General features: G+C 49.8%; 1 protein-coding gene across 1 annotated transcript in view; it reads right to left on the minus strand.

The window, feature by feature from the left end:
* The window catches only part of NEXMIF (neurite extension and migration factor), a 132897-nt gene that overhangs the window by 32344 nt on the left and 80028 nt on the right, over positions 1-20525 (minus strand). Inside the window, 1 exon segment of the mRNA XM_082770820.1 lies at positions 13196-13330. The gene's annotated coding sequence lies outside the window, so the exon portion shown is untranslated.

Consider the following 20525-nt stretch of genomic DNA (forward strand, 5'->3'; position numbering starts at 1 on the left):
GTCCTGACAAGACTCAAAGGATGATGCTAGGAATACCTTTAAACGCCTGGATTTATGTATACATATACATAAAGTATGTAAAGGGGAAAAGAGAAAACCAAAAGCGGCGGGATCAATCCAGCAGTGACAGTGGGTGAGGCCTCGGGGCCTGCAGGCCTCACAGCTGAGGCGAGGGCCAGGCGGACACGCGCCACATCCCAGGTCCAGGGGCACCGAATTGGTTCTCCTCACAAGGAGCCAACTCTTTGTCAAAGCGTTTTGGCTCCATGATGGCATTTCTAGTGTCCTGCTGTACAGTCGGCTACAGAAAACAGGAGAAATGACAGAAATGCAGCTCCCTTCATGCTATCTCTAAGCACTGATTAATTACAGTGGTTTAGATGATAACAACATCCCTGCAGCTCCCGTGCGGGGCCGGGCAGAAAGGTGTTTTGTGGGCAGCTGTCAGAGATGGCTGGGGGATTACAGAACAGCTGCAGCCCTCCAAGAGCTCTCCTCCCTGCTCAGGCCACAAACTCGCTGTCCTTTCCTAATTTCCAAGGCAGGCTACCACCGCGTTTGAAGCTGACGTCTACTTCAGTGTATTTGCCAAGGAATCTAACATACAACGTACCACTCCTTGAGCGTGCTTTGACTAAGACAACCCTAAAGATCACTGGTTGCAGTACCACTTGGAACAAAGCAATAACACTTTAATCTCTAATTGTAGTCCAAGGAAAACACCTTTCCTGGACAAATGTCCCTACTTGTGGCATTCAGCACCTGGAGGGGTTCAGCAAACCTGCAGCCGCCACCCGAACCATCGCGCATCTGCCCTGATGTGAGCCCAGAGAAACTCTGCTGACTGCAGAATAACTCAGCCCTCTCTGGTGAAAAGGCCTTTATCATCGTGTTTGAGTGTCTTATATAAGATTGCTATAAATTGGCACCAAAAAAAAAAAAAAGGCAAGTAATTATGCTACTGCCTTGTAAGCTTTGATTCTGTGCTGTTTGGGCACAATCTCAGGATTTATTGTTAGACTTAGGAGGCTAATGCAGAGAACAGCAAAGGCTTGGAGGAGGGGTGGTCTACCTTTCAAGCCCCCATGTAAAAAGGAGATTTCCTTAGAATTTCACAGCCTCACAGACACGACTAGAGAGAGGCAGGAGACATTTCTGCCCTTTCCTGACAGCTTATGTATTATTCCTTAAAAAAAAAAAAAAAATTAAAAAAGGAGAAGAAAAGAAAAACTTTCAGAGAAATACTGAGCCTTTATTCCCTTGTGTTGTTTAAACCTTTTTTCATGGCACCACACAATGAGCTTTCTTCAGGAAGTAGAACAGTAGCTTTTCCTAAGACCACAGCGAAGCAGTTACAGCTTCAGTGCTTTGAGAAGGTGCTGGGTAAAAAAGAAAAAAAGGAGAAGAAGAAGAAACCAAAAGAGAGAGAGAGAATGAATGAGGGTACAATAGGGAACATGAATTGCTGAAGGAAAGGGAAAAAAAAAAAAAAAAAAGAAATCAAGTGTAGGTATAATTGCAAAGCACCAGCACACTTCTGGCACTAGGGAAAAAGGGATTGTAGATGATTCAGGAGTATGACAAAGAATCCCTTCAACAAGTTGTCTTTTATCACAACTTTGCTGCTATACAGCTACACTGCAACAGGGAGAAATTGCATCATGTCAACAGCAAGTTTATAGAGATAAACTGACTCTGAAGACAGTGGAAATATGCTGGCAGTTACTTTGTGTTTTGCTTATCGCGCTGCAATAAATTTACCGAGAGCAGCATAAACAGGATATTTGAAACAAAAATACGCTGCGCTCCGAGAAGCCAGCACCTTCACAGCCTCTGCTGCTGCCCGGCCACATCGCAGCCCCACGGGCACCAGAGAAGCCTTCACACAGCACCTGCCCCAGCAAAACAGAAGCTCTGCCCTACCAAAGGCTAAAAACCAAAAGAATGGGGAGCTCAGGAGCTCCTCGACGCCGTGGCGGTGCTATGTTCTTGACGGGCTTTTCCTGCATCCCTCTGTAGGATCCTGCACCCTCCCCGCTCCTCGCCCCTCTGCTCCATCCTGGGGAATGGCTTCTGGTTTAAATGCAAATAGTGAGCACGCAGTCATCGGATCTTTTTTTAAATTCTGAAAGCTGAGACTTCTAAGTTTATCTCAGAAGGACACTGGAAAGATGAATAGAGAGAAATTATGCAGAGAAAGAGAAAATATTCAAAGAGTAGAATTATGTATGCATAATTGCCTGGCTCCCTGGGGTGCATGGGCGAGTACACCAAGTCACTTTGTGAAATCATTCCCCACAACTCCTGTATCCTAATTATAGTGCTGTAAGTGGGGAGAAGCTAATTTTTCAACAGTCCTGATGGGGTAACTGGAAGAACCAAGAGGATGCTGTTAACCCCTTGTCTACTGCAGGTCTGCAAGCAGACGAGCAAACACAGAGGAAAGAAATGAGGTGCCAGTGAGCCACAGTGTCTTCTCCTGGCTGGTTTGAAAGCGTCCTGTGTTGGGGACAGAGACAGGAACCAAGCAGAGGCTTCCAGCAGCCAGCCTGGGGAGATGAAGGGCAGAAGAGAAGAAACAGGTCTGAATGGAAACACACCACCAGACAGCACCTCTACCCGGACATCAAAGAAGTCTGGAGGCAGTGTCACAGTGCCTTCCCCCAGTACAGCATGCACAGAAGCAAAAGCTTCACAAGCCCTAAATATGTCTGTAAAGGAACCACTTTATCCAGCCAGAAAGCGCAGTCACATACCTGTGTGGCACAGTGCCACGTAGCTTGGTGCCATATGATCATTTAGGGAAGCGAGCGCTCCATCCAGTGCTCCCCGAGGCCAGCCTAGGGATGTGTTTCCAGCACTGACCTGCTAACCCAAAGCCCTGGCAGGTTGAATGTGCATCAGACAGCTCAACACCCTGCCACACGTGGCAGGGGGACGAGCCTTACCCCAACACGCTGTGAGCTGAGTGCCATGGGATGGGTGCCAATCACCATGCTCAAGGCTCACTTGGCTAGAAAGCTCTCAAAACTACAGATTTTGGACAAACTCTTCAGCCCTACCTCTTCCCCAGGAAGAGTCAGGAGTCCCGGCAGGACAGCCCTGCCCCAGCCTGTGCCTTGGGCTTTGGTGAGGGCAGAAATCAGCCACGAGCCATCATCTATGCTTACCAAGCTCAACAGATTTAAGCTGACTAAAAAAACACTTCCAGAATTCCTTGAATTCTCCAATTTTGACTAAAATCGTTGCTACTATTTTGACCAAATTCCCTTTAAATTTCTTATGTTTGTTCTCATTTACTTAAGATCCTTTAAAAGGTTCCAGTACGTATTGGTTTTCCTTATCAAAATAGATGCAGGTGAGCAATAGCAAAAAGGAAAAAAAAAAAAAAAGCAAGCCTACCCATTTACCCATGTTGAGTAGGTCAATACTGTTTTTCCTCAGCCAGCCCCGACACAACACCACTAAAAAACAGCATTTTATAGACGTTCATGGGATTTAAGACCAGAAGGGACCACCAGCTTGCTTAAGAGGACCTCCTACAATAATAGGCAATTAAATTTTGCCCAGTCACCTCCTCATTGAGGCCAATTATTTGTTCAGAGGATAATTTCCAGAAAGACATCCTTGACTTCAAGCATTGATCTCAGCACGTGAAGAACTCTTAGCGCAGTCTTACAAGTGATGAACTCTCTGCCAAGCCCATATTAATATCTAACCCTTAAGTTCCAAAAATTAAATATTCGAGTCAAATTGAACATACGTTTTTGGCCAAAGTAATAGACACAATTTTATTACTTAATCCTCTCACACTGTCTCAAGCTTCCTCAAATAACAGCCATCTGAACTGTGATCTCAGCTCTCCTGTGCTTAACAAACTAATTAGGCCAAGGGTGGCCAAACTTCCCAACTTCCTAAAACCTCTGTCTGGCCAGGAGCCACGGGAGGATGCCAGCTGGGGTGCAAGGGGATGGAGAGGAATGAGGAGCAGAAGCGGGTCCCACCTGAGTGACTTGGCCCCAGAGGCCTGTATGGTAAGGCAGGGGGATGAATAACGATGTTGGACTGAAGAAAACACAAAATCTGTACAGACTGAAAGAGATTTTTATTCCCTTGTCTATTTTCTGGTTTGGAAGTAGAGAATTCTGTTCAGTCTGAGGAAGTCACGTCACTCGCAGGCCCTCATTAGACACGTGGAGGACCAGGCCCGCAGTGGCACCTCTGGGGGACAAAGAGGTGACGGTCACGGACTCCTTTACATGAACCAAGGGGCTCGGACCCTCCTTGCCCTCTTTCTGAATAAGTCCCTAAGCACCAAAAGACCAGGGGATCCTGGAGCTGTTGCACTTAGCAGAAGGAAATGTGCTCTGAAACAAACACAAGTGCTCTTCCTTCCAGGCCAGCATCCTCCAGTCATGTGGAAAGTCCTCACGGGACCAAAGACCATTTAAGCACTCGGTGCAAAGCGAACAGGTTTTAAAAAAACCTGAGGAAGAGCCTCAAAACCCTGCTCTTCAGGGCACTGCCCCCAGCTGAGGTGACTGTAGTTTGTAACCTTCCTTTGGGTGACGGTGGGAGTCCTGCTGTCTGCACAAAAGCACTTCTCTTGTCCTTGGGAAAAGAAAGGAAAGAGAAATCCTAGGCTAATAGCACTAAAAAATCAGAGGCAAAGAAAAAATCAAGGATGAGAAGTAGGTCTGGGACCACAACACGCTAACAGGAGCGCCTCACCTCTAGCTCTGATCTGGACCCAGAGCAGAAGCGAACCAAGAATTTCCTGACAGATGGTTTATTGCTGAGTGTTTCCAAGCCTGCCATAAACATCAGCAGCACGATAGCCTCCTGCTCGATGGTACAACAGAAATGACAGCACCTGAGCAGAGACAAACGTCTGTCTGCACTTAAAGGTGGTCCTGTCTGAACAAAGATTTGCAAATAAATCTGTACCAATTGAGTTAACCTCTCTGGATGAGCTTGAGGGTTGTCAGTGTAAGAGCCATCAACCATGCTAACTTTGTATTTCTGGTATTTGTCAAGTGCCCCAGAGTGTTCCCAAACTAAGAACACGTACAGACGTCATGATGATGTCATCTAAAGTCAGTTTGATGCAGCATCGCTGCGGGTCGGTACAAGGGTGAGGTCACAGCCTTACGCTGTAATGCTGAATGTGTCTGCCTCTTGTAGGCAAAACTGGGGAAGAGCTTAAGGAGGATCTGTAGGTTTGGGAGACATTCCTGCAGGAATCTGCTTAAACCACTTTCAGTATAAGATAAGAATAGGTGTGCAAATGTCAGAAAGACACAGCCAGGGTGTTCACCAGGACACGCATCACTGGGCGATGGAAAATGAAGGGGTGCGGAGGCTGGGACTGCGGGAACATCGGGCAGCCAGGAGGGATCTGGGCCCTGCAGTGAGGACCTCAGTAACAGCACTGCAGTGCACTGCAAAGAGAGGCACATTAAAAAAATACAAGCCCTAAAAGAAGATCAAATTCCCTTCGCCAGCTGGGGGTGTCAGGGAACAGAGGACAAACCCTCTCTGTTTGCTTAGCTGGGTCCTGGCACCTCCAGGGGACAGAGCTGGGGCCACAGGACAGAGGGGAGGCTCCGAGATGGGACAACCTGTGAAGCACGATCCCAGCAAGCCTCACCCAGAGTCAGCCCCTCAGCAATAAGCAGAGACCAGGCGCAGAGGAGGAGAGCACGTGTGTCACTCTTCAACCCTTGGAGCTTCAATTAGGCGCGGATGATATTCTGACAAGATCGATGAATCCTGATATAGCAGCACTCAAGATAAATGTCGCTTCAGAAGGGCTCTTGTGTTGGTATTTGGAGTGAAGAGGAGTTTGGGGAGGGGTGGGGGGAAGGATGGGAAACAAAGGAACATCAACAACCGTTGGAAGCGCTGTGCCACCTTTTGTACAATCAGATGTTTCTCAGGGTGATACTTAGAACTACCTGCAAAATTATTCGCTTTTTCCGTATCTTCTTTCCAGAGCACTTGTAAAGGCGTTTTTCACATCCACGCAGAGGATGCATACGAAGAAAGTCCCTGTGTAACTTGCTCCAGCGTGCTCCTGAGCCTGGGCAGCCCTGGGGTGAGAGGTATCCATATATAACAGCATCCATCAGACGCCTGCTTCCCATAACCACATTGTTTTTAATTTCTGTATTGAATTTAGTTAAAAAAAAGGAAGAAATTGAGAATCTTCCCCATCCTGCCTGGTAAAAATCAGCACAAGCTCCCAGCTCTGGCTGGCACTACGGACGTTACCACGAAGGGGAGGGAATGTTTATAAAACGTTTTTAAACAATTCAATTTTGAAGCAATTTATGTGCAGTGGCACCAGGCATTCTTGACTGTAGAAAACAGACAGCAGGCTGGATCAATTGCAGGGTGGAGGTGGGTGCAGGAAAGCAGGAGCAGCAGACTGTGGCATTGAGGCTAATAGCTTTGTAGCAATTTATTCAGTGAGAAATGCTGCATGGAGCGACGCGGGGGTCTGCGCAGAAAGTAGGCAGAGAGGATGGCAGTGCCTGGGAGGGAGACGGTCCCCAGCTCCCGAGTGGCAGAGAGCAGGGAGGATCAATACCAAGCACTCCAGGAAAAGCAGGAAATTCTTCCTCCCTTACAAAACTAACCAAATGACAATTAATGGATCCAAACAAGCCGACTGCAAAAAAAAAAAAAAAAAGTGACTGAAGAAACAGCACATGAAAAAATCCCAGTGAGATAAAGGCTTCAGTGCTGTCACAGCATCACTCCTGCTGCAGGACTTCCTACAGCCTGGACCCTTCACGTTCACGGCCCTGCCACCCCTAACCAAAATCCTGTTGCCAGCAGGGCTCTTCATTTTCCCTACAAATGGCAAGGGAAACCCCACGCCATAATGTCCAGCCCCTGCCACAGCTCGGCCCATATCACCTCTTCGGCAGCAAAGCTTGCCCTGGGGATGTGCCATGATGCCTCCTCTCCCTGGTGGGGATCCACACTTTGCTGTAGTGCTTAAGAAACAGATGAGGAGGGCTAATTTTGTGATACCTGGGAGCCTGGATTCTGGTTTTAACAACTGAGCTAAAAAATCGCCTTTGACCGCCACGAATGCCCTGCGATGCGATGCAAGCTCAAGAGCTCGACATCTTTCTTGCAGATAAAATTTGCTCTGAATTGCTCCCGCTGGTGTTTGCAGCCCAAGGATAATGTGATGCTCTTTCCACATCACACCAGCTCCATGCCCAAGCACATATGGTCTGGCTAAATAAGAAGCCTTGGAAAGGCTGTCAACAAGACTAGAGGAAGGTGTGCATCTGTGCAGAAACATATGCATGCCCCAGCACTGCACACTGAGCCACGAAAAGGATGCTCGTGCCCAGAATCCCACCGAAACCTGCCCAGGTACAGCAGAGGCCCAGCACAGGAGCAGGGATGCAGCTGACTGCCACTTCCACGCTCCCTTCCCCTCACTCCTGTCGTGCTGCAGAGCTGAAAACCCATCGGCCTGCTTCCAAGGTCCCTCTTGACACGGTACCCAAGGACGATGCTCCCCCTAGCTCGGCCGACACAGGTTATCACAGCGTTGCTGCTGTCACCCTGATTTGGGTACCTGCTTGTTTGTTTGCTTGAAAGTAAGTGCTTTATGCTCGCCTGCGAAAATCTTCCCCCTGGTACTAAAAGCAATGGAATAATCTACTATTTCAACTCGCGCCCCTTAGAGAATTCTGCAGTTAAAAAAAAAAATAAAAAAAAAAATGGTTGAATTTGATTAAACCTTTGGAACCTCTCCAATATTTCCAGTTATTCCATCTGTAGAAACACTCTACTGGCACTTGGCACATTTATAGCATTAACTGCCTTCTAAATCAGCAGCAGTTCTGCCTAACAATTTGGCATTTGCACATTGCCTTGTAAATTACCCACCTTACATCTCTGGGTATGAGGACTGTCCCCTCCAAAAAGCCTATTACTGCCTGGTAGAAATTCTTGAGGAAGAAAATATCTTCTTATGGGCTGGTCTTCTGACAAAAAGAGGGGGGGAAATGGCATTCAGTGGGCACGGTATTAACACTGTGGCTCATAGTGTTACTATGGCAGTAAAATGAAACCCAGTGCAACCAGCTGGTTGCTACACTGCTATTAGATCCTCTTTGCTGTTTTTGACCTTTCTAGAACACTCCGAAAGGCATTAATCTATTCAAAACCCATTTAGGATCTAAAGCACGATGCGAGGTGAAGGTGTTTGCGAAGCAGTCTTCCTATCGGGCCACGCTTAGGAAACAATCACAGTTCCACGGGCGAGGATTTGCTTGCTTTTGTGAGCGACTGCAACGTGGAGTCAGGAACCGGGCTAGGAACGGCTGCAGATCCAAATCAAGCCACAAAGCAGCAGGAAACCACTCAGCAATACCATCAGTGATTTGTGCATTTCTTGGTTGAAAACAAAGAGCAGAGAAGGTCGGTGTTACCACCTCCCCATGCAGCCTCCCCTCTTTTGTCCACCCCAAACGGCAAAAAAAAATCCCCTTCCAACAGCTCTCAGCCCCGAGCTCTTTCCAAAACCCTTTCTCCTTATCTTTAGGCACAGCTGACCCATTCTTCTCATGCCTCCCTGTCGACAAAGAGTAGGAAAGTCACCAAAGGAAGCACCCAGCTCGTGCCCTGCTGCAGAACAGCCTTTCCCCAGCTCTGCACCCCAGGGTCGCTGTGCTCGGTCGGCCGCTCAACCTCGCGCCTCTTCGGCCTCCAGATTTCCTATCTTTGGTGGGGGAAGCACAAAAGGACAAAGCAAAAAAAAAAAAACAAAACACAAAGGGACATATTGCAGGGGCTCTCCTCCTGTCTTCTGCTTTTGAACCAGACCTTCTTGATTTTTATACATCCCCTGACCCTGGAAGCATTAAGAATCCAGGGTCACCCGAGGACTTTGAGGCGGTCACCGTGCTGTGCATCGGCACCGCGGGGAATTCGACAGCAGCGCCGAGACACGGTTCAGATCCCGCGCTTAGAAAGAGCTGGCCACCATTGCTGGGGCCAAAAAGGGATTTCTCACTTCTTATTCTGCAGGCTGAGCTGAAGCACATGGAGCTGAACCGCTCCGATCCCGTCCGTAACAAGCAGCAGTGACTCAAAGCGCCTTACTCATTATCACTCTTTTGGAATTAGTGCCTTAGTTAATGCTCCCTGCGCTAACATTTAAAAAAAAATTTTTTTTCTGTTCTTCTGGCTTCTGCCCTCTTCCCTCACTTGGCATGGTTCTTGTTGTAGCTCCAGGAAGGAACGATGTCCCTGAGCTGTGTCTAACCTCACACCTAACGCGAACCGTGACAGCAGCAGCAGCAACCCACGACCTCCTCCACCCATTTTCAGGGTATCAGAAAAAGTGCCCTTTTTTTTTCTGGTGCCCTGCCCATGGCTGGTGGCATCCTGGGGACACAGAGGGCTTGGCCGCGTGCCCCAGCAGGTCCGTGCGCCATCACCCAAGGGTGCTGCCCGGGTGCTCTCGTAGCCCTCCTGCATCGATTTTGGCCTTGAGGCTTGGAGACGGGGAAGTGGCTGAGCTCAACACTTCCCCAAACAGGGCTGCTCGCCAAAAGGGACAAGGCACAACTCCGTGGCTGAGCTGCACTTGATGAAAATGTCTGCTCTTTCACAAAAAAAAAAAAAAAAAGTAAAAAAAATAAATAAATTTAAAAAACCCTCTCCCTGCAGCCAGCAGCCAGCGATGCATACTAGATGACTGCCTTCTCAACATGAGAGCAAAAGGGCAAATGAATCACATTACACTCCATGAATAAAAGCAGAGTCTTAATGCAACAGCTACTTAACGATTTCGTTTTCCATGCACTAGGCAGCGTGGCCTCATTTGCAAAGGTGCTGAGCACCCCGAGCTCCACTCCCGGTCACGGGAACTGCGGGCGCCCCGCACCTCAGGACTCTCCCCCGAGCTCCTTATTTGCTCAAGGCAGTGCTGAATGTACCACCCACCCTTTCTTGGTTTTTCGGGCACCCCGTGGTGTTTAGAACAACTCTTCTTACTGCCCTACCTGCTAACAAGGACCAGACGGAGGCACCTGAAGCGGGGACGCGGTCCCACAGGGCTGGGGCTGTCCTCCCCCGGAGGAGAAAAGGACCTGCAGAAAATTCCGGTGTCTGCTGGGGGAATACAACGTGGGATAACCTCTCCAAAACAATGCCAGTCCTTCAGCAAACAAGAAGTCAAACGCAAACTATTTATTGCCTATTTATTTCTGTTTAGACCGCTTCTCTTTTTCCTTTTCTGGAACAATTTGTTTTACTGTTTGCTGCTGTTTTTTAAAACCAGTGGAGCTTTTGTGTTTTTGTTTTTTTTCTTCTGCCTTTTTTTTTTTTTTTCCCCTCAGAATGCTGATGCTAGCAGTGCAAGTAAGCACAGGACCTCCTCAAGGGAAAAAATCTGTAACCTCGTTTCATGAAGAACCCTGCGGCGTGATGCCAGTGAGACGAGCACCCTGTGCCCCAAGCTGCAGGTACACCCCGAGCAACCTGCACTTCCCAAACTTCAGCACATTTAATGGCATATAAACTTAGAAACTCAGGTCAAAAATGATTGAAACAGTTCCAGAATATGCTTGAGGACAGCTGCAATATACTGCAGAGGCATAAAATAAGCTAGCCAGAGCTCCTAGTGAAAGCGAAGACACGTGTGTGCGTGCGGGCTTGAGACACAGCAAGCTGGGTGCTGATTCAGGTCTGCGTTCCTGCAGGAATTTTCCATTCAGGAGTAATTCAGACTCTAATTCCAGCTTGGGTTAAACATTTCCCTAACCACTGCTGACACAGTTTTCCCTTCACACACCACTATTCACAGCGGCCTCGCAGTGCTCGCGGCGCTCGCTCAGCTTTTCCCACCAGCAAAGCACCCGCACGGCCAGCGGGAGGATTTGGGACTAAGCAAGAGGCTGAAATGAGCTGGCACCCGGTTATGAGGATGACCTTCTCCCATCAGGAACCCTATGACAGTGGCTACCATCAGAGCTGGGAGATTTCTGCCCACAGAGCCCCTGGTTGGACACCAGGACTTTTCTGCAGCATCCCGAGCCTGGCACCACGCGCCCTGCCTTCCTCTGAGCACTTTATTCACGCTTCCTACCACGGCAAAAGGCATCGCTAATGTTTTCCTCTCTGTCACCATCCTGGCTTTAGATGCTCAATTAAAAAAGCAGCTCAAAAAGCAGCTGCAAGCACCGGTGCCTCCTGCCTTGTCCAGGGGGTGTTACCGCAGCAGACAGAGATTGCAAGCAGAGGCCGCGTGGCAATGAGTCAGGGAGGCAGAAAGGCGTGAAAACAAAATGAATGGAAAGGCAGTAAACCCGAAATATTTCACCATCGGCACTGAGCTCCTGGATAGGCTCCATCTATCAGCGTTACCAGTGTCCAGGAGCTCCCCAGAGCTGTAGTTACCGTGTGGTTGGTACGGCCACGTGCACGGCACCCCACGGCACGGGCTGGGGCCACCACGGCAAGGGCGAGGGCGAGGGACATCCACCTTGCTCGAGACCTCCCCAGCATCTCGGCTTTTGCTGCAGTTGCTCAAGCTGTTTCAGGCTTTCCCCGCGAAGAAGAGGAACAAATTGGTGGGGCAGCAAGATGCCCTTGTCCAGGGATGTGTGTGGATCTGGGAAGGGATGGCTGCCCGTGCTGAGATGCTGCCCTGACCCAGGACCCTGCTGGTGAAGGATGTGGCTGGGGGAGAAGAGGCACACAGATGTCCCAGGTCTAACTCCAGAAGGAAATGGGGCGTGCTACAAAAGCTCAAGGAACAGAAACCTGAAAGAATTTGTTTAAAAAGGAAAAATGGTCCCCTGTGAAAAGCTAGAGAACAATTCAAAGAACTGAACTAGAACGGGGAGGCCCTCACCCTGTCGGCAAGCACAAAACCCCCCTTGATCCGCTTTCCAGAACCCCTTACTGCATGGAGCAGGATCCCGCCCCCATCGGCACCAGCCCGGGAGGCTGCCAAACCCCTGCCCTGCCTCTGAAAGCATCCAACTCCCCCCAGCACCGCAGAACGCCGCGTGGCCAGCGAGGAGGAGGTTTTTTAAAGAGATACAAAACCAGGATTTTTGTATTGAAACACACGCCACAGATGGTGTAGCAGACGAGGATTAATTCATGAATCATATTTCTTAAATGATACAATCTCTCTTTTCACTTCCATACTTTCCCTTTTTGACTCAGAAGCAGGGATTTGAGATGCCCTTCCCAGATATGAATTTTGCATGAACAAACAGTGCAGAAAAAAAAAAAAAAAAAAGAAGCAGCAATAAAACAGAAAGCCCAGATGTTTAAAGCTCAGTTTTCTGATGTAAGCAAATGCATATCCTGTCCATCTCTGAAAGAACATGTGTGGAAACGCAATATATGCAGGCACAGATCTGGGACTAGGGTGGGAAAACACGTTCCTTAACATTTGGAGCTTACTAATGCTTCAGCCAGGGTTCTGAATTGCACAGAAACTCATTTTGTATCTCGTATTCATCGCCCCAGAAGCGAAGGAAAAGCCTGAAGTCACTTCAGACCCCGGTTTCCGCCACGAGCCCAACCTCATTCAGCCACACGGGCTGGTCCTGCTCCAGCCCTGTGGAGCCCTGGCACGAGACCTTTGGGTTGCTCCAGGAAAAATTATCGGAGCCCTGGCACCCACGAGGACTCCGGGAAGCCACAGCAAACCCAGATGTCCTGTGCCATGCACCCGGAGCATCCGCAGCGCTCCCACAGCCTCCTATTGCCGGCAGTGGCAACAAGACAAGGAACAACCGAACCGTGTTGCAGCAAAGGGGAGACCCCAAGACCCCAACCTCCCGGCTCGTCCTTATCCCAGGAGCAGCCAGACCGGCTGGGGACATGCAAAGCCCACGACCCCACGCCGTGCTTCCACCTGGCACCAGCACAAACTGAAACAGGACGGGGAGAAACGCCCCAAATGCCCAAAACTCCCAGCTCGCCGCTGTGCTGGCCACCTTCTCACCTGCAAAAGGTGCTGCTATACCTCGCTTTCATCACCAGTTCAGTTTTTCAGTCTTTTTTTTTTTTTCCCTTTGCACACAGAGCAGCTCTGTACATGCTTAACAGCTTTTTTTTATGCAGCCTCGCGCTTACTGTTACAGCTTTACCCTGAACACAAAGCTTCAAGTTAGAATAAGGGTGAAAAATTACTTACCCTTAAATTACTTCAATCTTTCTCTGCTTTGTGTATGATCTGGGCTTCTCTTTTGGTTACTATTTCCAGATTTGGTCTTTGGGTAGGTGAATGGAAGAGGAGAATGAAAGGAGTTGTATTTGATGACGATGGAGACTGTAAAATAAAGAGAAGCACTTTAGTGCAGAACAGGCCTCTCTATACATACGTATCAGGTTAAATTAAATTAAATTAGTGACACCTACATAAACGCTTCCTACTGTTTTTATGCACACATACAAACATCACAACTGTCAAGGAGAAGGCAGCAGTCAGGGAAATGATAGGGGGGTTAAAAAGAGAGCAATTTCTAAAACAGAAGAAAAACAACCCGGCGAGAGCACCAGCACTCGCGGCGCAGCAAAGGGGCTGCCCGTGAGCCCAAGCCCTACAAACCAGGTTCGTCCACCACCTGCTTTGACAGTGACTTGCTGCTGTGCCCCCACCACGTGCAGCCCTAAAAACACCGCGTGGAGCCGCTGGGGAAGGGGCTGCCACCCGTGCCAGTGTGGGATTTTTGTCCCACTCCTGCTTTCACCTTGTCCCCACCGTGACTGCGCTCCCGGAGGCTGCCCGCTCATCGGCTGCCCCCAGCCTCACTGCCCGTTTAACACCAGCCTCTGAGGTCTGCAAAATACCATTTTGTTTTTAAGGAACCGAGAAAGGAACACAGAGAACAGGAACCAGCTTCTGCGTTGTTATTTTTCTCCCAACAGGTCTCCAACCTGCTGGGCACAGCCAGCACCGCCGGCATGGGGAGCCCCAGCCTCAACGCTGCAAGCACCCAAGGAGGAGCATTTCCCAAATGATTTAGAAGATGCTACACATGCTAAGGGGTACAACAATGACTCAAGGGCTACCCTGATTTGGTTTGAAAAGCACAAAGGTCACGGCAAGTAGCAGGCAGCAACACACGCTGCCACTGCAGAAGTACCAACACCGCAGCACCGATGCCTTGCGCACGCAGCACGGTGTTTAACACTTGCCCAGCAGCCTCTGAGAAATCCTACGTGTTTTAACAAAGCCTGGAAGCTTTTCCTTCCTGCTCAGCAGAACGGGGAAGGTAATGCACAAGTGAATAAAACTGCTCGAGACACCAAGCAGCAGGGCAGAAACAAAAGCCAGGTTCTTCTGAGCCAGTGCCTCCGCCGCCAAACCCTGTGCCACGCCGCTGCCATTAACATTCATTTTAGCCCTCCAAAACCTGTCTTTTAAATACTTTAAAAAATCCACCGGGAGGGAGGATGCTCCAAGTCCCGGCAAACATTTGTTCTAGGGCAAAACACGCTGCAAATGATCCTTAACAAATTTTAACCGTTGGTGCAGTCAGATAAGAGCACGGTGCCGTAGATCACAGCCGGCTGTTATTGCAGGCTCCGTGCTGCTGAGCATGTAGCTGAGTGGCAATGCAGAGAGATCTGTATTTTGTGTTTTGGTATAAATTATAGGGCAGCCTAACAGAACTAAGAGGCAGCTCTGCTCCTTCCTGCATCGCTTCTTTCACATTTTTATGCCCATTAAGTTTCTTCCCGTTTAGGCGCTTTGTTTTGGTTCCTCGCTGCATAAAATTGTGCCGCACTCACAACGCAACCAAGCCGAATAAATAATCACAAACTTCCATGCAAGAACTCCGAGAGCTGCTATGTAAAGAAGAGAGGGTATCAGCAGATAGAGACAACTCGGAGGCAACCTGAGGTTTGGTATTCTGTGTCAGCCTGACACACAGGGGAAATAACCCTTTAATCCAGTGCAGTGTATTTCATTTACTGTAGTGTTATCCAGTTCGAAGATGTTATGAAAGGAATCCCCAGAGAGACTTAAGACTTCAAAACCAGCCCGAGTTTGAACTTAATTCCACCATTGCAAAAGGCTGCAGCCGTGGAAGATGACCTTTTCTGTACCTTGCATGCCAGGAGCCATTCTGCCTCATAATGTCACGCCAAATTAGAATATTCTCTTTCTGTTTTATTCGGGATTTTGTTTTGCCTTTTCTTTTTAATTAAAAGCATCTGTCACTATTAATGAAACAGCTAAAAAAAAAAAAAAAGAAAAAAGAGTCAATAGCACAAACAGATTAAAGACCAGGAGAGATGGGGGAGCCCGAAAGCCCCGGGTGCTGGGGCTGCGATAATGACCCCGGCACAGAGCGGTGGTACCTGGGTGCTCGGTGTCCCTCCTGGCAAGAAGAGAAAAAGACATTTAAATGCAGATCTCAACACTGCTCGGGTCCTACCTGGAGTGGAAGTGGAGATGTATTTACAGAAAGGCCACAAACCCACGGGAGAGGGAAGGAAAGCGGGACGGAAAGCCCACGGGCTGCGGGGCGCTCGCCAAAAAGCACTGGGAACCCCAAACCAGGCCTTTCTCTAGCAGTAGCCTCGTCCGTACACCCAGACGTCCTGATGTGAATGGTGAGAGCCTGGGTTTCGCTCCCTGCAGCTCCAAATTCAGATTTTGGGTGTAGCTCAATAAAAACGCGCGTTTTTCAAAAAATGCCGCTCTGGTACAAAACACGGCATTTATTACGAGAAGTCTTCCTAATATGAAATTATTTCGCCTGCTAGACGCAGTACAAATAGCTTTATTGTATCATTAATAATTAGGAGCGTTCAGTCAGCACAGCTGAAAAAAAAAAAGTAAACTAGATATGTCAAGGATGCACTGCTTTCTCTGCTCACCATTTTTTTAATGCCTTATTTCATGGTAGATAAGTGAAAAATCTTTTTACCTGACTTAGCGAGAGGCTCATTTACTCATGCAAATTTAAACCCGGGTGTCATAATACAAGGAAACTATAAAAACATATCAGAAAGAAGTTAGCGAGCCGCCAAATTTAGCTGCTAACGGAGTTCAAGCTGTCTTGTACAGCTGGATGCTAACGGGAAGAGCATCCCTGCCCCACTGCGTGTGGGGAGGACGCCGGGGAGGTTCGCAGCACCCCACAGCTTCAGCAAGGTCCCGTCCTGAGCCCAGCCAACGTTACGAAGGCTCCGACCAAGAAGGAATCGCCGGGGAAGCAGCGATTCCCCCCGTGTGCTGACCCGGTGGAGGAAGGTGAAAATAAGGCACTGTAACGAGGAGAGGCACGGCAACTAATGGAAAAACATCAAATTCCATTAAGGGCCGCGTTAAAGGTTTGCAGCAGTCTCCAGACAAGCCCGCTGATATTCCCGAACCTTTATCGATCCACAGGTCGAGCCAGGAACAACAATAACTATTTTAGAAAATATCGCTTGCGATTTTTTGTGCTTCTACAAAAAAAAAAAAGGCATCCCTACGCGCAGGTGAGCACGAGACCATTCCCCACGCCGCGCCACAGCTCCGCATCGCTGCCCTGTCCTCGTCCTGCAAAGCACACAGACCCGTACCAGGGGGCAGGGAGGCATCCTGGATAAACGCTGCAAGAAATTTGGGGTATTTTGCACCTGGCTTGGGGGCACGTGACCCGGCACTCGCTGCATTTTGCTCCCTTCGATTGCCACAGCTCTCGATTTTATTTTTATCCTGAGTTAGCTCTGAATCAGGGATTGCAAAAGACAAAACAACACACCGCAATCATCCAGCGTGCCAATTAAGCTAAAAGATACCCTGGAAATCAAAATTAAATGCCATATCTATGAAAAGAAGCAGACAGCTTCCTCGGAAACAAAAAAAAAACACGTATTATAGGAAGGGATTTGTGGCAGCCCAAAAACATATCTGAAGCAGTCCTATAACTTCCTATCACCCCTCCCATCTGCATACTGTAGATCTTCATCAAATTGTGTATGTTTTTGCACATTTATCATCAAGATTTATTGAAGTTGATTCCATAAATTTCATTTAGTTGTTCACTGCTGCTATTTGTTTCCAAGGCAACAAATGCACTTTGCCCAAGCCGCGCAGTAAATCACGGCTGGTCGGGATTTGGGGGTCCCTGCCCCTCGTGCCGAGCGGCCGCGCGTCCCAGCGCACGCACCGGCACCCCCGGTCATTAGAGGCAGATTTGGTGAGCGTTTAAGGGAAATAATCCGAATCTGTGCGGCGGGGGAAGAACGCAAAGCTCGGCCCCGAGGCAGCGGCCGTCCCCAGGAGGAGGGCTGCCGGGGCTGCCAGGGAAAGGATTGGAGCCCAGCCCCGCTCCCGTCTCATTTACACCTCGGGTGGCGGGAGGCTGAGAAACCCATTTGCGGGTTCACGAGGAGTCGGAGGCTATTTCTGCGAAGAAGAAGAAGAAAAAAACCACCCTCATATTCTCACTGCAGACGTTGCCAAAGGGACAGACTAACGAGGAGAAGGGAAGAGCTGGGAATCTACGAGCGTTGCCCACCGCGCACGGCAGCGCGGGCTCAGCATGGAGCAGGCACCCGGGACGCCGCAATCCTTTCCCTTATCCTTTCAAAAATCACTAAGGAACTTGGCTGGACAGCCCATTCCCAGGGGTCTGTACGTTATTCCCAAACAAAGACAACCCCGAGGAGAGGAGCTGCTGGTTTGGGCAGCGAGAGGATGGTCTGCTCTGCGGCACAGCCCCTGCTGAAGATGTTTGCTGGAGCATCAGGGCTGCAGCAGGCCCAGCACGCTGCCTCCAGCAGGGTGCTGGAAACACAAAAATAACCTCGTGGTGCTCCCCGTCAGCTGAACAACATGGGACGAGGATCAGACTCAACGAGCGACCTCAATCAACTCTATGAGCATGGTTATATTGGGCAGCTGGATCCCCACGCATGGAATCGCCATCACGGGCAGGGATGCAACCCGGGTTTAAAACAGATGCTGAGCACAATCCAATTTCTGCAATAAATGAATACTGTGATTTCTGTAATAAGCAAAACCCAGCCTGCAAATTGAATCACCCCACAAGAGGCAGAGGTAGCACGGCGCTGCTCGTCGGACACACAAGTGACCGCGTGTTAACCACTGCAGAGGGGCGCCCCGGTGTCTCAGGCTGGAAATCTCACCCCTTCACGCACAGCTGTGGCTTCTGCTGCTTATAGATGAGCAGAAAAAATTGCACGTTAGGTTTCTTGTTTTATACGACCACCAGTGAAAGGCAACGCAGAGACCACAGTCCAGGCATCAGACGCACACGGCCCTGCACTGCTGGGGAATATCCCACCAAAAACACCAAATCCAAGAATATTCCCCACCCGGCAGTGGGGAGAGGGCATAAATAGCCACGGAGGAGGGTATAAATAGCCACAGGTAATGCTTGCATGCTAGAAAAAAGCCTCTGGTTTTGGTTGTTGTTTTTTTTTTTTTTACCCAGCTTTGCGAGCGCTGCTTTTCCTTTTCGCAGAGCTCCTGCTGAGAGCGAGGCACACGTGGCTGGAAGGGGGCTGGGACCGAACATGTCTTCCTCGGCATGAAAAACAGGCAGCAGCGTGCACGCACACACATCACACATCGGCTCCCTCTCCAAAATAAATACTATCTGCCCTCCGAAGCCACGAGAACGAGCCACCAGCCGGGTGAAAACACACCCGGGGAGGCACATCGTGCCACCCCTCGCCCCCGCCCGCTCACGGGGTCCGTTCTTGCAAAGCTGCAGAGGATAAAAATGCTGGGGAAAAGACCTGATTTTCCTCCGGGGCAGGCTGCGAGGGAGAGCTCCCTGCCAGCAGGGTGCGATGAGCCCATCCCCTAAATATTGGCATCCCCAAAGCTGCCTCCAGCCCAGCTCCGTCATCACACCCAGTGCTCAGTAGGAAGAAGAGGGGAAAAAAAAAAAAGGTTTTCTCCTGGGTAAAGAGGTGCCCTCGCCATCCATCCGGGTCTTGTTCATGGCTGGATGGATGGCGAGGACACCTCTTAACGGGATTTTGGGGAGCAGCCCTGCTCCCCCCTCCGGGGGCTGCGGAAGGAGGCTCGGCAGCGAGTGCTGGCAAAGGCTGCAGCCTCCCGGGGAGCGGCTCCCCGTGGCGTGCAGGTGGCTCCTTTGATTCCTGATTGTTCGCCGGCCTCGCTTCTCCTTGGCTCCGTGCCGGGGCCGAGGCTTGCAGGGAACGGGGTCGCCTCGCCGAGCACACCCACGCTCGGGGAGGCAGCGGGGCAGCATCGCCGCAGCTGCCTCTGCCCCACAAAATCCACCAAAAAACGGAGCTGGGGAGCACAAGGTGCTGCTGGGGAAACCTCAGCGTGCTGCAGCTCACCGTGCGGGCAGGGCTGGCTTCGGGCTCCTTCCTTTCCACCTCTCATCCCCACGGTGTCTCAAGGAGCTGCGCTCCTGCACCGGGGTTTGGCCCTTCCTGTGCACAACGGCAGCCGATCCGTACCTGGGGGAGCACGAAGGGGCTAAGTCCAGGCTTTGGCGAGATGAAAGGGAAAACCTTAATTAAAATAAGTTTTAAAACCCGTCAAAACTTTTTTTTTTTTAAATCTTATTCAGATTAGCAGCCACCCTGAGATTACGCTCTGAGTCTAAACACAGCGCTTCCCTTCAGACATCATGGGCTTTGCATTCAAAGCCCCTAAGACATCCAAACTCCACACCAACCCAATAAAATAAAAATGGGGGAAAGCACGCCTAACTACAATAACTTGACCTCCTCCAAAAACAGCACTAGTGCCCTTATTCTGTATAATCTTCCTCTGTCTGACCCAGCTCTGATGAACGAGCGCTCCTGGCTCTGGGCAGGAGTCCTCACCCTTGTCCCAGAGCAGAAGGAGGGCAGGGAAAGGGCACATTTGCACAAACACCTGATTTTTAAAGAAAAAAAAATCCCCAATGAGAGCCATGGAGGCACTCTGCATGTTTGTAACACTCCCGTTCATCCCAGCAGAGATGGAACAAGGCGTGACCAGCAGTGCACAATAAATGCCATTTATCACCGCGGCTCCACAACCCACTGCTCAGCCCTCACCACCACGGCCCACGAAGCCACCACCCAGCACCGCCTTCTGCAGAGGTTTTTGAACAACATCTGAGGAGCTGGGGCACCAACACGCCACACAATGAACAGCGAGCACGGAGAGGCAGAGCCTCCCTACCATAAATCCAACCAAAAAAAAAAAAAAATCCCAATACACATGGGGAAAACCCTTCCTGCTCTGCGTTTTTTTTCCAGTAACCCCCCGTCCTCGCCCTTTGTTCAACAAATCCGAGCACAGGCTGGGATTTGGGCCGGGTGCTCCTCTCCTCCACCCGGAGGCAGGAGCAGAGCCCTCCCGAGCCCTGCCCGGCTCTCCACCACCCCCCGGAGCGAGCGCATCACCTGCACGGCGTGCCAGGCACCATCAGCCTGATATTGAGTTTTCTTTAAGAAAAAGAAGAACCGAATCAATTTCTTGGGAGGATACACCCGCAGCTAAAGGGAAAAACTACAATTACACT

This window comes from Aythya marila (assembly GCF_965140915.1).
Source record: "Aythya marila genome assembly, chromosome: 13".
Classification (NCBI taxonomy): domain Eukaryota; kingdom Metazoa; phylum Chordata; class Aves; order Anseriformes; family Anatidae; genus Aythya; species Aythya marila.